The sequence below is a fragment of the Ochotona curzoniae genome, unplaced genomic scaffold (assembly GCF_017591425.1).
Source record: "Ochotona curzoniae isolate NIBS_2020 unplaced genomic scaffold, NIBS_Ocur_1.0 scaffold_4701, whole genome shotgun sequence".
NCBI classification, from domain to species: domain Eukaryota; kingdom Metazoa; phylum Chordata; class Mammalia; order Lagomorpha; family Ochotonidae; genus Ochotona; species Ochotona curzoniae.
Genome location: NW_024467122.1, coordinates 78303096 through 78319299, shown reverse-complemented (window position 1 = coordinate 78319299; position 16204 = coordinate 78303096).

Sequence of the window (16204 nt, the reverse complement as noted above, 5' to 3'; positions counted from 1 at the left end):
CATTTTTCCCTAAAATCGAGTAGCTTAAACCAACGAGCACAGGTCGTCTCCCAGGTTGTGGCTTCGCTGGTCTTGTGACACTGGGTCTCCTGCAGTCTGCAGGCAGGGTGTGACCGTGGTCATCTTAAGGCTCAGCCTTGGGAGCACTTGCTGTCAGGCTCACCCGTGCAGCTGTTGGCAGCCTCAGAAGATCCATTTCCAAGCTCAGTCATGTGGCTCCTGGCAAGCGTCAGGTCCTGGCTGGCTGTTGGCCACACGTATCTGTTTCTTGCCAAGTGGGTCTGTCTTTAGGGCAGCTTACAACCTGACACTGCTCAGTGCAAGGAAGAGAGAGGGAGGTGCGAGATGGAAAACAGCATTGCATTGTCACTGAATCACAGCTGTGACAGTCCCTCTTGCTAGACACGCAGTATTCTTGTTAGACAAGAGTATTTCAAAATCGTCTTCCTTTTGTTCCCATATCTGATATTCAGACGTCAGCCGCATTCTTGCTGTTGCTTGTAAAAAATCGAATGGAGGAACTTACACTTGTCTGCGGAACTTGATCAGAATTTCTTCTCCGTCTTAACCTCCGATTCAAAGTTCTTTCATGAATTCTGACCACAGTGTGAGTCTGGCGGAGAACCTCTGGCACAGCACCACTGAGCTTGTTGGCACCCGCTGCAGTCCCCACAGGTCTTAGAGAGTGCTGCTCCTGTAAGCTCCACGCGGGCATCACACGGAAGGAAATGCTCGGCTGTCACGCATTTTGCAGGAAAGGGAAGCTCGTCTCCTCTTTGTTTTGAGGTAGCTTCAGAAGAGATAGCCGATGAGGCATGATATTTTAACTTATTTGCATATGACCTCTCTCCTTTTATCCATCTCTGATCACCTTTGAGGTGTATTTTTCCTGCTTGAGGTTTACAGAACACCAGGATTTGTAGTAATACTGTTTCCTTTCTATTGATCTTACCTTTGATAAAAGTAACTCTTCTTGAGTCATCCGTCCCCTCTCAAATTCTGGCAACTGTGATGGTCAAGTCTCAACCATTTGGTCATGCCAGTGTCCTGCGCTTCCCTGATTTCGGATTTCTTTTTTTTCCTTTAAAGTATTTGATGGACTCCTTTTGCATTTGTCACCGTTGGTGGACTCATGTACTTGGAGCAACAGTTTCTGTTGCTTCTGAGAAGCTTTCCATAAAGACCTAGTTCCAACCAGCATGGTTATCGTTTTAGTGCATTCCCCTTCTGTGTTGGTTCCTTCAGTCTCTTTGGAAGTGGAAAGTAGGTTTATCTTCCAATTAACTGCATCCAGGAGAAAGATTTTTCTTCAGGGAAATCTTACATATTCTCTTACTGATGCAGAATTTTTTTTTTTATCAGTTCTATGTCCTCTTTTCCTTGGAGTCTATTTCTGAAAGTCTTTACTGTTTCTGTCTGGAAAACTTAAGGGATTGGATTGCTTAAAAAAAAAAAAACCCGCATCCCATGATTCATTTGAACACCACAGGGCTCTCTCTCTGGGAGTAGTGCCAAAGATTCAATCAATAGCTGCCAATGACTCCCTCAGGACGTTCCTGGATCTGCAGCCGAAGGCCCGGCCATGAATAGCTGCAGGTTAGCTAAGCTAAGTCTCCCTTCGAGTAAGGCTGGAGCAGAAATCAATCAATAGGTGCAGGTCTCTCATCCCTCCTCTGCCGAGTAGCTGAGCAAAGGGAATCTAGAGCAGACCAGATTCTTTTCATACTGATGCTAGCGAATGATTTCTTTGTTTTGGCTCGTATTTTCAACATTTCCTCTTTATCTTATGCTTCTTCAGGTAACGTCTGGCCCAAACTTATAGTCAGTAATGATTCCACCAATGTCTTTCCCCCTATTTTGGCCTCTTTGCCTTCGATTCCAGCCCATCACTCTGGGTTGCTTTTTATTCTTGGTGAAGTGAATGCTTTGGTAGCCTTTCCGGTGAGGATGTATGAGTGGCAAATGCCATCAAATCTGATACATCTGAAAAGGCCTCAGGCATGAACAATAGTTTGGTTGTGTGAAGAATTCAAAGCTATTTTTTTTTCTTTAGTACGTTGATGATATTCCATTAGCAATCTTGTGGCTTCCAATAGTGTCAATGTGTGGGTGACCCGTGGCTGGCCTACCCATCATTCTGTTGGCAGCAATCTGTCTTTTCTCTCACACAGCCTTCATTTTTCTCCGTATTCTTGATTTTCAGCAGTATTCCTTGTTTAGGAATAATTTATTGTCAGCTGACATGTTGAACATTTGGTATCTTCTTTCAATATAGAGAGAATTCTTGGCCAACGTTCCTTTAACCACTGGTCTCCCTAATTTTCCCTATTCTCTTATTCCGGCTTGCTCTTTGACACATATCAGAAGCTGTCTACCAGCACCTAGGGTTCTGGACTATTCTTGGCTATTTTTTATCTTTATCTTTCAATGTTCAGTTCTAGGTAATTTCCTGGTACTCTCTCTCATTTTGTTGTTTTCTTTCTGTGTCGAGTTTACAGGATCTTTTCAGATCAATGAATATATTTTTCATTACTAAGGTTTATCATAAATGTCCTATTCGTCTATTATTTTATTTTCTCCTGTATTTGTTTATAATTTTAAAATAGATTTTATTTCCTCATTTAATCCTCAGGCAGAGATGTTTACTGATGACTTTGGTGCTGGTCCAGTGCATTCCTGGGACCTGGGGCCAATCAAGTGTACTAGCCATATGTCAGCAGAGGCCCTCTGTGTACCAAAGGAGCTCGGGAAGTCAGTGCACACGTCAGTGATTCTAACAGTATCACTAAATATCCATGAAAGCCAGGACAAGGAGGTAGTTTGGGGTGAGGGAGGATGCTGCTGCTGCTTCTGATGACTAAGGGAAAGATGGGAGCTGGAAGTCACGAAGGTATACTTACAATGGCTTCTCTTTGCTTCCTTGGTCCTAGGCACCGTGTGTGTGTGTGTGTGTGTGTGTGTGTGTGTGTGTGTGTGTACATTGTGTGCATTGTCCTTCAAACACGCTGGCAAGTGCAAGGTAGAAACATTTCGGAGAGCTGTCTTAGAGCTCTACTGTCCAGGGTTTTAACACAAGATGCTGGGAACACAGAACTGAGGTCATCGGAAAGAAAGAGCTCTGGGCTCATGTTAAGAGCTAGCTCCAAATACCAGGGCACAATGACAATGAGGAGAAGAATTCTGTTGGTTTCTTTTGAATTCGAGAAATAAAATAGAAAAAGGTCTTCCACCTGCTGCTTAGTCTGAATGTCTGTAATGGCTGGGGCTAGGCCAGGTTGAATCTAGCAGCCCTGGACTCAATCCAAGACACCCATTTGGGTGGCAGAGATTGGACTATTTGAACCATTACCTGTTGCCTCCCGGGGTCTTCAATGGCAGAAAGTGGGGGTTGGGAGCTGGAGTTCCAGGATTGAGTCCGGATGCTCTCCTATGAGATGTGGGCATCTGTACTGTTAGCTGTGTTCTGGCTCTGAGAGCCTCTAGGGTCATGCAGCCCAGGTGACCCATCCTACCCAACCAGCTGGAAACTCTTCCGACACAGATGATGCCACAGATCGGAGAGTGACTGCGGACAGGTGGCAAGGAGAAACAGCACCTTATCACCCTGCAGTTCCACTCCTTTTTTTTTTTTTAAATTTATCTTGGTGATTTAAGGTGAGAAGAATCGGATGCATAAAGTCATCAGTACCAGCCTTGACTCTTGTATTCTGGGAAAGATAGAAAGGGGATTTGGTTCCCGTCCCTTACTTCTGGGCGCATGATAATAGATTTTGTTTGCTATTTTGCTAATCTTAGTATACTAAACTTCTGACAACTGACTCTCTCTTTCAATACTTATTCCTATTAATAAAGCACATTCTCTTAAATTTATCTTTATTTGTATTGGAAAAACAAATCATGTTTACAGAAAGAAGGGGAAACAGAGAAAAAGATCTTCCATCCACTGGCGCGCTCCCCATGTGGCCGCAATGGCCAGAGTTGAGCCAATCTGGAGCCAGGAGCCAGGAGTCTCCTCCAGACCTCTCATTTGGGTGCAGGATCCCAAGGCTTTGGGCCATACTCTGCTGCTTTCCCAGGCCACAAGCAGGGAGCTGGATAGGAATTGGAATAAGCTGGGACATAAACTGGTGCCCATATGGAATGCTGGCACTCGCAAGGAGAGGATTAGCCATTGAGTCATCATGCCAGGCTCTATTTTTATTTGTTTAAGCATGCAATTTTCTATCAGTAATTACATGAATAAATAAAATCTGCACACGTACAATGGAATATTACTTGACCTTGAAAAAGGAGAAAATCTGAACTATGTGAAGAAGCATGGATGAGCCTTTAGAACATTGTACCAAGGGAAACAAGCCACTCACAAAGGGACAAAGCCTGTGTGATTGTCTAGTGTAGTCCAAGTCCTAGGGAGAAACAGGAGACCGATGAGTCTCAGGGCCTGGGGGAAGGAAGGCACGTGGAGCTGTCAGTTACTGGGGATACTTCCAAAGGTCATGGAATTGCATATTACGCGTGTATTTCTAGAATGTCTGCAATAAAATAAACTCATGGTAAGTCCTTTTGTTTTCTGCATGAACGTTTAGAGATATCCTTGAAGCTAAAAGTATTCTGGGGTTTGGTTATGCGAGAACATGAATTGTCACTGAAGTGTATACTAAGAAATGGTTATGCTGGGCCCAGTGTGATAGCGTAGTGGTTAAAGTCCTCGCCTTGAACCTGCTGGGATCCCATATGGGCACCGGTTCTAATTCCAGCGGCCCTGCTTACCATTCAGCTCCCTGCCTATGGGCTGGGAATACAGTTGAGGACAGCACAAAGCTTTGGGACCCTGCACCTGCCTGGGAGACCTGGAAGAAGCTCCTGGCTCCTGGCTTTGGATTGGCTCGGCTCCAGCTGTTGCAGCCACTTGGGGAGTGAACCATTGGATCGAAGATCTTCCTCTCTCTCCTGCTTTCTGTATATCTGCCTTTCCAATAAAAATAAATAATCTTAAAAAAAGAAATGCTTATGCTGGCTAATTTTTATATAGTATTGGTGTGTTTATAATATATAACACCATGGGGAATTGGGACAGAGAGCTCTTCAGTGGGAACATGCAGCAAAGGGGGAACTTGGACTAACCTGGGGCCAGCCAGGAAAGACTCCTCCGAAGCCATGGCCTTCAGCCAAGAGCTCAGGGGTGACAGTAGTTACTCGCGGAAGTGAAGGACAGGAACTGCAGAGGACAGCCCCAGGGGACAGTAAGTAGATACAGCAGCCCCTGGCCAGCCCTGTGAAAGCCTGTGTGGGTGACCAGCGCCTTCCTCCACCTTGTTGCCTGACTCAGTTTTCTGGGACACCACCTGGATCGTGTCTCTCTGCCCCCACCCCCAGCTTTCTGGCTAATTCTCCTAGATGTTTTGGTTTTCCTGGCCTGCCGAGCGAGCCCTCTGCCTGGCATTCGAGATCATCTTGGCCTGCCCCCCCCTGGCTCTTCAGGCCCCGCTCTTGTGTGTTACTCCCTGAATGAACTCTTGCACCAGCCATCTCCCTGTAGAGCTGTTTCCTGAGCATGGCCTAGGATTTCCCCACTTGGCACCTCTGCTTCTCTCATTTCTCCTCTGGGCATCACCCTCCCTTCCTCTCCCCAGCCCTGGGCCCTTCTGTCCCTGGAAAGCCCACCCCCACTATTCCACTATTCTTCAGTGACCCATCCTTTCTCTGATCCTTTAATTTTGCTCCCCCCTCCACCCCTGCACACAGGTTACCTGGGAACTGTGGCCTACTCTTGTTTTAATTCCTGGCACCCAGCGCTGTGTCCAGGGGGTCACAACGCTTAACAAGGTCCAGTCACCCACAGAGGATCATGCCTGTGGGCAGTTGCTTAGCACCGGCCAGTGGGAGCTGAAGTACACCAGAGAGACTGCCTGTTTATCCGCAGCCTGCCCCCATTCCACCTCCAGCGCCCTCATATCTGCTTCTGACATTCTTGAGCAGAACATCTCCTGGCCAGGAGCTCCAGATGCTTAACAGGATTATCTGCCTAACAGCACAGCCCTCCCAGGCGAGGGACTCCATCCAGGGAGCTGCAGGGGCGAGGAGGAGCAGGCACGGAGGCTTGGCGGTGGGGGATAGAGTGGGGGGGCGGCGGGGAGAATCAGGTGGAAGCCCAGCACTTAGGAGCCCAAGCCTTGTGGTTTTAGCTCTGGAGAAAAGCCACTGGAGTTTTGCATGGCGGCGGCTGGCAGCAGCGGCAGCAGTGGGGCTGTGGTGTTGGCCCATGCAACTGTCCTAGGGGGCCTGGGGAGGAGTAGGGGTGGGAAGGAGGAGGCGCGGGGGTTGGGAAATCCACCTGGATGCCATCAGTCTTGCCAGAGTAAACAGAGCTGACAGGAGTGCTTGCCGGCAGCCTGGTACAGGTTAGGGGGGGTCACCGAAGCAGCCCGGTGACCCGCCTGCCTTAAGGTAGAGACGTTCTGGAATCTGTCACAAAGGACAGAGCTGAAAGCTCATTGCCCCCGGAATGAGCTGGTTTCCTGGCATTCCACACCATGGGGAGTGCGGACACTTTTCAAATGTTTCAAATGTAAGTCTGAGCTGGGATCAAATACACACACTGAAAGCCAAACAAACAAGAGGTTCCCCTCCCCCAGCCCCACCTCAAATGGGACCCATCTTATAGATGTCACAAGCAATTAAAAGGAAAAAAAAAAAGAAAGAAAAACAAGTTTTCAAAAGCTTGGTCTCAGTCCTCTCGAAGCGTGAGGGTTTAGGAAGAGCAGGATTTCTAAGGAGAAACCTAACATTTCATTATCTAGAATTTCCCAACACAACATCAGAATCTGACTTGAGTAAAGATCCTTTATTAAAATCCTATAATAATATGGGGGATGGAGATCTCTCTTCATAAGAACAAAAATGCCCAGCCACTCACATCTATTTAGAGAGTGCTAATGCGAAAGTGTTAGCAGTGGTATATTTAGCAGCCTTCTACAAGCTAGACAAACTGCAGGAAAACGGTTAGTGACCAATACAGAGCTTTTGAGTCGGCAGTGCAGGTCAGATGGTCATTTCCTTCCCACCCCTCCCCGCTTCCTTCAGCAGGCACTGGGGCCCTGCTATGGGCCTTGAGTGGGTGTGCTAAGAAGAGCGACACCCAAACAGTGACTGGTCAAGGCCACGGCCCTCCAGCCTGGAAGTCCTCGCCTCAACCTGCCTGTGCCCTCCACGATGTCCTGCTGATTGGCGATGTGACCATGGGCAAGTCCCTTGCCCAGCCCCATGTCTAGTTTCTTCACCTCTTAAACAAAGATAGTAAAGCTCTGGTGCCTCCAGGGCATTCCTGGCACTAATGAAGGCTCGTAAAGTGCTTTGAGATGCTCAGGATGAAAGTCTCCTCTGAACAGTAAAGCGTGATGATTATGCTGCCAACACGACATTCCCATGAAAACCCTGGTCCCACTCCTACCCCACCTCTCAGGCAAGATTTAATAATGGGGACCTGTAGTGAGTTCTGAAAGGACGGAGACCTCCATTACTGCAGCGAGCTAGTATATTAAGGGCTATTATCATGAATAATTAAGGCCAAGTTCTACTTACAGATTAATGAGCCCAGTATATGTTGTGATGCAGTGGATTTTCATTGTGGCTTCCCCCAACCATCTAATGTCCCAGGCTTATTGACGTGCAGGGGACCCCCCCAATCTACATGGATTTGCAGGGCTCCGGAGCTTACAACACCTTGTCAAAGTCAACTCCTGAGAGCTACTTCTATCCCGACTCTAAGAAAGAAACCCAATTAGAGGTCTCTGCTCTTAGTGCCGAAGAAGAGGCTCATTAATGATAATGAGGGCCTGAGCGCCACGAGGCCCTATGCTTGTAATTAATCCTGTACAGACCTTCCCGCTTGAAAATATTGAAAGATATCAAAGTAATGTACATCGCTCTGGGCTAAAACACATGCACGTGAAAATGGAGAGCGGGCTCGAGCACAGACACTTGCAACTGGTCTTGGACAATATAACGTCTGAGGATGCCTTCCCTGGGGAGAGTGTAATCATAATTAGATCAAATGACAGCCTCTGGATAACTCACCAAGGGTGAATCTTACAAACCTACTGCTTCCGTATTCAACAGCATGCAAAGCAGAGGGTCAACTTGAAAAAGCAGGGTTGACAGAATTTGAGGAGTGGGTTAGGGTCTTAACTGTCTCCAGGTTAATTTCAAACAAATATCCAAAGTATCAGCATTATATTGCTCCCTTGCTGTGGTTTCTACTATTTCCTGTAAAAAAAAAATTGGGGAGAGGGAAGGGGAAGACAATAATGTTGCTATTGAAATCAGCCAAGTACCAGTGTATAAACCCAGAGAGCAAAAGATTTAGTTTATGCAAGAGATACAGGTGTCTCCAGCCTTCTTGAGTGCTGTTTGCAGGGAAATGCACCTGGTAACAGACTAAGCATGTTGCCACTAGAGAGATCCTTGTCTTTGCAGTGGAGGAAATTCATCTGCAACTGACCCAGTGGTTCCAATACTGGAAGACATGATTAAGGTCATTCAGAACCATTAGGTCTCCAGATGGTAGGACAAACGGGCTTTCCAGAGAATCTGCAGTTTTCTGCCTGACTCAAACCTAGCTTTCCCAAACCTGTTGTACAGTGAGTGGTCCTGCACCACGCCCCTATATGGCAAGTTTCTCCTCCCACCTACCCCTACTCCTCTTTTCTGACTGGGGAAACAGCTGCAAGTCCTTCGAAGCTCCTGCTCTGTGGAGCCTTCCTTTGTGTTGTGGTGGGGGAAGCAGAGGGAGAGCTAGATGTCTCGCGCCCGGGTCTCACAGCAATCTGTTTCCATGTCCTTGGCTTCCCTGTCACATCACACCGGAAGCATTTCTGTGCCTGTCTCCCCCTTTGCGGCTTGAGCCTTCACAGCCCCGCTTCAACCCCTCTGTGTGGCAGAGGCGATCAGAAAGAGAGCTCACTACCTCCCACAAACCCATGGAGTCGCCATTCAAATATTTACGAACCCATGTGGCAAGGCACTGACTAATCAGAGCATATGATGGCTGCAGACCAGGATCAAGCCCCGTGAGAATAGTCCTCCTCAGCCTGTCTATGAGACACTGACTGTGAACTGAAATTAATCCACTTGTAGCCCCAGAATCTGTAAGAGTATGTTCTATCTGGTGGGGCTTGGATGACCCTAGAGTACTAAGTATCACCTTCCTCCTCCCCCACCTGTAAAATGGGAGAGGAACACTTTTTTACAATGTTGTTATATACATGGAAGATGAAGAACCAAGTGGAAAAGTACTTCATGCCTCAGACAAATCGATTGACTCAGTACCCAAGATCAAACTGCCTGTCACCAATGAAAAGTTCTGAGAAAATGACCCTACTCCTTCATTTCTAAATGATCGGGAATGGACTGGAAGGTATGGTCCTGGAGTTCATCAGAGATGGTTGAATGTGAGGATCTTGGTGAGGCAGATGGTTCTTCCAATGGCCAGTGGCCCAGTGGCGGGTAAAGGAAATCAGCCAATTTAAAGACAAGTGATGCCTGGTGGGGGACACGCCCCAGGGTCATTGATCTCCAACTAGTTTGCCTCCCCAAGGATAGTGATTCTCATGTCTGGTTCACACCACAGACACAAGGAGGAGCTTCTGAAATGCCTATTGCTCTTGCTGAGTCTTCAGTGAGTTAAATCAGAATCTCTGGGAGTGGCACCCAGAAGTGGACATTTTTCTAAAGCATCCTTGCCAGAATTCAGAGGGGCACCAAGTTTGAGAACCAGAGCCGAGGCCATGGAGGGGGTGGGGTTAGAAACGCAGGTGTTCCCAGAGGCCTGGCCAGGTCACATGAAGGTGTCAGTTGGAAGTAACGAGGACTGCAGTAAACCGGAAAGCACACATCTTGTTTAAAGATCTCCATCATTTGCAAAATGAATCCACTGTTGAAGCTAAATGAAACACAGCTGGTGAGCTGCACCGGGGCCCATGGGCCATTGGTTTGCAAACCCTGTCTGCACTGAGATTGTCTGAGAGCCCATGGAAGTTCTCAGAATAGGTCAAAGGCAGACTCAGGAAGCGCTGCTCCAAGCTCTCAGCTGAGGGCTTCCCCCCAACAGCATCTCTGCAGATGCTATTGTCAGTGGACTTTTCTTTACTTATTTTTTTTTTTTTACATGTTTTTATGTTTCTCTTCAGGTGCCTAGAAAATACAGTGGAAGACGTCGCTGCAGCACATGCCTACGGAGGTTGAATTTCGTCTCGACCCAAAGTGTTTTCCTGCTAATGATTGCCAACACTCCTCTTGTGGAAGCTAATGTACGAGTTCTTTTGCTTCGAAGGGAAGGAAGCGGATCAGGTCAGCTGCTGGGGCTTTTAGCAAAATCAACAGATGTCCTGCAGGGAGGCAAGAGGTCTCTTCCCTTTGGAACGAGGGGGTTTCAAGATGTTCCCTGGAGGGGTCCAGCACTGTGGTTCAACAGGCTAATCTTCCATCCTCAATCGTCCTGGCTGCTCTACTTCCCATCCAGCTCCCTGCTTGTGGCCTGGGAAAGCAACAGAGGATGGTCCAAAGCCTTGGGACCCTGTACCCACATAGGAGACCCAGATGAGGTACCTGATTTTGGGTCAGCTCAGCACTGGCCATTGTGGCCACCTGGGGAGTGAACCACTGGATGGAAGATCTTTCTGTTTCTCCTTCTCTCTGTAAAATCTGCACCTTTCTAGTAATAATAAATAAATGTTTAAAAAGAAGATTCGTGGAAAAAAAAATGCCATGAGCAGTTATGTTGAATTTGGCACAGAAGTGCTTGAAGCCCATGCCTGGGTCTCTCAGAGCATGCCTTTCTCAGGGACCATTCCCTTACATGTCACTGCAGGAGCAAGGGGACCTTTTGTTTCTCTAAGCCTCCCTCTTGACTCCCTGCCACTGTCCCAACCTCCGTGGCGTTCCTTGAACGTTTTTTAGGGTTCAGAAGCCGTTGACTAACTTGGGTGTGGCCGGGACAAGGCTGAACTAGTCCTGTCACATTTTCCTCCCGACTCATCCCTGCCTGTTATTAGTAAGTAATTCCTTTAACTGCGCTGGCCTCCCCCAAGGCCTTATCACAAGGTCGCAGCATTTCTCATCCGATTTTGGCTCTGGGTGAAGGTGAACTCCACCTACTCTTACATTTCCTTCAGTAGGTCTCCATCGCTACCACCACAGAAACTCAGAGTCATCTGCTTTCCCTCTGCAGTGTCTGCACCAAACTGCCTTCTAGAAACATTTCCCCCCAACCCCCCCACCCCCCCGGATATTGAATTGCAGTTCCTCCCTTCACCTCACAAACCCACGGAGTGTCTTCCACCCTTGAGATTACTTAGATTAGTAGCAGTGAAAAAGCGTATGGCAGTTTCCCAGGATGGTCCTCGCCGGAGAATAAACAAATGAAGTGGAATGAATGAATGAATGAATGAATGAGCAATGCTTCACCCTGAGGTGTATTCACTCTGGGTTGACAGAGGACCATGTCTTATGGGAGAAGCATGAGGACATTTTCCATGCAAGTGTACATTTTGGAGCCTTGGTCCTATGTCAGACCCAGGGAACAAAGGGGAACAGTAAGTTCCTGCCCTCAGGGGGCTCCCCGAGAGTGGGGTGATCTAAGAGCATTCAGGGCTCTCCATTTAACAAAGGGGTGTATGTACAGAGGGTTGTGGGAGCCCAGGGAGGAAGTGACTAAGTCGGCCTTGGGGCACAGGGAAAGTCTTAGAAGTTGGGACAGTAGGGCTGGGCCCCAAAGACACTCCCTTTCCCAGCAGGAGCCTTATTCCAGTCTGGGGACAATGTCTCGGGCCGGGCCACAGGGAAAACCCTGGCAATGGGTCCCTGGCTCCTCTGTGCCAGGTACCCTTCTGGGGAGAAAAGAAGACAGAATTTTCTGAAGACCCCTTCTCTTCCTCCCTCCCCTAAGAAAGATCCTGGCCCCCAAATCCATCACTTGGGATACCAAGAACACCAGTGGTGACAATGGAGAGTTGGAAGTTGGTGGTCACATGCATAGATTAACGGTAGAACTTAGGAAAAGCCAGGGATTCAAGTCAGGCTGCTGCAAGGTGGTGGTGGTGGGGCAGAGTGCTGGCGGGCGGGGGGTGGATGTGGTCCAATCCACCAGGTTGGAGTCTTTTATCACTGACATCTTTCAGGATTGCCGCTGCACGGAGATAATAAAAAGCAGACAGACTCTTGAGTGAGCTCTCTGCTTGCTTTGGAATTCTCTGCAAGACAATACAATCTCTCATTCCCTGCACCCCAGGTGGACTTCTCCCATGCTCCCCACCCCATTTGTCATGGAATGCGTGCACTGTCTGTACATTCCGACCAAATGGAACATTCAAGATTGGCTTGGGATTTCTAGAAGATTCTGGCCCTTCATGTTCCCAGTGTGTAGCAGCTGGAGAGAGAGGAGACTTGGAGACTTGATCTTTAAATTCTGACTGCCAACCCCACTTGTACACAACCTGAGGATACAGTGCCATGCGGCCCATCACACCCAAAGCCCAGTGGTCTTCTAGGGACTGCTCTGGCTCTCTTAGGAAGAGGCACTATAGCCCTAAAGAGGCCGACCACCTCGGTCAACTGTTGACAAGAGGCCTTTATTGAGGGGAAGTCCATTCTCGGGCCTCTTCTCTTCACGGGGAGCTGCGGGGACAAAAATGCATGGATAGAAAAGGCACCCAAAGAAACGTGCTGTTCTGGGCCTTATTACGAGAAGAAATGCGGGCCTGAACACATCATTGGACCTCCAGGTCTCTGTTGCCCTGGTGACATGCTGGATCTATACTGCTTCTTTTGAGTCCTGCTGGAGGTCTGAGTGACACATGGGGTTCAACGCAAACTCTGCCCATCTCCATAACCACGGAAACCTTCACCGAGAATTTGCCCAGATGGCCAGCAGTGCCCAGGTGTTTGTGTGAACAGAGAAATACAGAGTTGTGGTGAAACAGCATCTTAGGGGCCCCAGAAGTTTCCACAGCCAGAATGTCTAGATGTGAAGGCAGGGGTAGCTGTGGTGCCTTGGGCTTCCAGTGTGGTGATGAGGATGAAGGGAGTGAACTCAGGTGAAGGGCCTAGGATGGAGCCTGGCAGGGGGTAGGTGCGGAAGAAAATGCCTTTGCCAGAGTCCCTGGAGGCATTGTTCTGTTACTGCTACCTGTTCCTTCACTCTCAGTCCCCTCTCTAAGGCCTCTGGATGTGCAAGATAAGATGTTCAAGGCAACAGAAACTTCTCCAAGAACACATGCTACTCTTTTAGAAGCATCTTTTTTTTTTTTCCTGGAAGTTGATGAGTTTTCCTTCAGAGCCAAACACTGTTGGTTAGCAGAATTAGGTGCAGGCCTAGAAAATATTATTGTAGGAATATAGCAGAGAGAATGGGGCTCCTGGCATCCCATTCCCAATATATTCTGTGGTTTATAACATTGCTCCTGTTTTCCATTTTCATATATCAGGGCATCTTTTCAGAAAATGGAGCGTCCACCCCAATTTTATGTTACATTCCTTTTAAAGGTGAAAAGTAATTGTTTCCGTATTACACAAGAACTGTACTTGCAGAAAAAGAGCTCAGGAAAGCATCAGCTCATCCTCTCCTTCTCTAGACACACCTCTGTGATACCTGAACGCCCAGTCTTCCAGATACTCTTTATCATATATGAGGGTCTTTCAAAAACCATATGGCAAGTGGAACTCAAAGAGAAACTTATTCTGGTACAAAACGATTTTGAAATCCATGTACGCGAGGAGTCTCCAAAAGGTCGATGAAAATGTTTATTATGAAAAAACTGTGCGTGGATTTTCTTCGCCAAATTGTCTTGCTGGAAATCTGGCCCATCGAATCTCTCATTTAGAAAGGCCTTTTTTTTTTTTTTTCCCCCTTGGCTAATTGAATGGGAAAAAGGTAGCTTAATAAATCCTGTATTGTTGAATGCTCATTATGTTGAATATTTAAAATGTTAGGATTAGGGTTTCCAGCCATGTAAATTTATACAGTTGTTGGGGATCCCTAATCCCTTTTCTGTGGAGCGATCAATCTTTTTTGACTTTTGAATAGTTTGTAAATTCTGACAGAGTTCATCATTATTGCCATCTTTGTGGCCAATACTGTTTTGTGGCTTCCTGCTTTACTTTTTAGTTTAGTCTTAAGGCTTTTGAACCCAAGGAATCAAATGAGTATAATTTCCGTTTTTAGTTTTAACCCTTAGTTGCCACCAAGAATATAGAGACAGCCAGTCAACTATCTCCTGCTAAGATAGTTACACTTAAAACATTGACATCTAATTCATACACTTAAAATTCTCCATGTTAAAGTGTAGAATTCAGTGTATAATATGTTCATGAACTTGTGCAACCGTGACCAATCACCTTCTAATTCCAAAACATTTGCATCACCCTTTGAGGGAACCCCATGTCCATTAGTATCACTCCTCAGCCCCCTCCTTCTAAGCTCTTGAAAACTGTTAGATATGCCGACCACCAGCTGAATATATGAAAAGAATTGAGATGACCTTTATTTCAGGGAGCCACGGTCACGGGCTTCCCTTCCCTGTGCAGCAGACAGATGTGAAGCAGTGGGCTGCAGAGGAAGAAGAGCACGGAAGAGACGGGGAAGGGGTTTTTAAAAGTTTCCTTGACATAGAAGCTGAGACAGGCCCTTATTGGTGGGGGGTATGGGTCTGTGCCCCTCATTGGTGCAATGATGGTCTCACTGCCTGAGGGGCCCGCCAGAATTCCATCACCTGTTCTGGGTCTGGATGGAGGCAAACGCCGCCCTTCTCTGGTTGCCGTGGTAGCTATCAAAAACCACTAATCGGACGTCTGTGTGCACGGATTTGCCTATTCAGGATATTTCGTATCAAAGAACTCATGTAGTATGAGACCTGTGGCTTCTCTCGCTTAGCATGCTGTGTCCAAGGCTCACGAGCGGTGGAGGAGGGAACTCTGTTTCGCTCCTTTTCATAGTTTCTGTTGTGTGGATGTTCTACGGTTTGCTTACTCATTCACCAAGAATGCATTTTCCGGTAGGGAATTGCGTACCCTAATTTTTTTTAATGCAGTCCTCAGATGTTCTCATTATCTGGGAACCTGTTAGGGGTGCCAATTTTCAGGTCTCACCTTGGCCCTTTTGAATTAAACCCTTGTCATGATCTGGTGCACAGTAGTTTGAGAATCACTGCTGTAACTTGTCTCTCTTCTTGCACATTGTCTTGGTTTTCGGACATTTGTTACTCTCTCTGGCTGGAATCTGGTATTTCAGTTTGTCATCCTGAAATCTTCTTTTACCCACCATGTGTGCATTGTAATGGTCAATAATTTTAACTGATGCTTTAGAATTTTCTCAACTTTCAGTGTGTAGACTCTGTCTGGGATTTTTGATCAGGATTATTATTATTATTTTTAAGATACAGACTCTCCAAGGAAAAAAGAAGTTTGCATTCATATTTAATTTTATTTAATTTACAAGTTTGTGTGTCTTAGCTGGTCTAAGGTTCATCATACTTTCCTGTTCTAGGGCTCTAAAGTCTCTTTTGAATTCTGAATTACTAAACAGCCCCAAACTACAATTCCCAGCATGCATCACCACAGGGGTCTTCGGTTTCCACCACTAAGTTGTAGAGATCACCTCTTCAGATGTAATAGCATGTGCATTATGCGTCTACCCTCTCCCTGCTAGCATGTGCCTTCTCTGTAAGGATGTGGTGAGATGTGTGTGTTGGGGGGCTGGGGGTGGATAGGAGACACACAAAAGCCCTTGGAATGCAAGTGTCCAACTCCTGGAGGGCTCACTGCCTTGGCTTCCCAGTAATAACAGGAAGGTTCAGCCTCTGTCCTTCCCTTTATCCTGTGGGGCTATGCTTCAAGAAGTGAAAACTAAAGTAAGAGTATCAAGTTCCTTCATTGGCTGTCGTGTCTCCTAGCTGTTCTTCAGAGGGTGGGCGTTCAATGCAGTGTTTCAGAAGCCCGTCGGAACACCCCATCTCACACGGAGAGCTTGGTTTAGAGGCACATCTCCTTCTGGCTCTAGTTTCCTCCTAATGTAGACCCTGGAAAGCAGCGGGTGGTAGCTTAAATGATTGAATCCCTGCTACCCACCTGGGAGACTCAGATTGAGTTCCTGGCTGCCTGCTTTGGCGTTGCTGTTGCAAACATCTGCAGAATAAACCAGTGGCTGGATCAC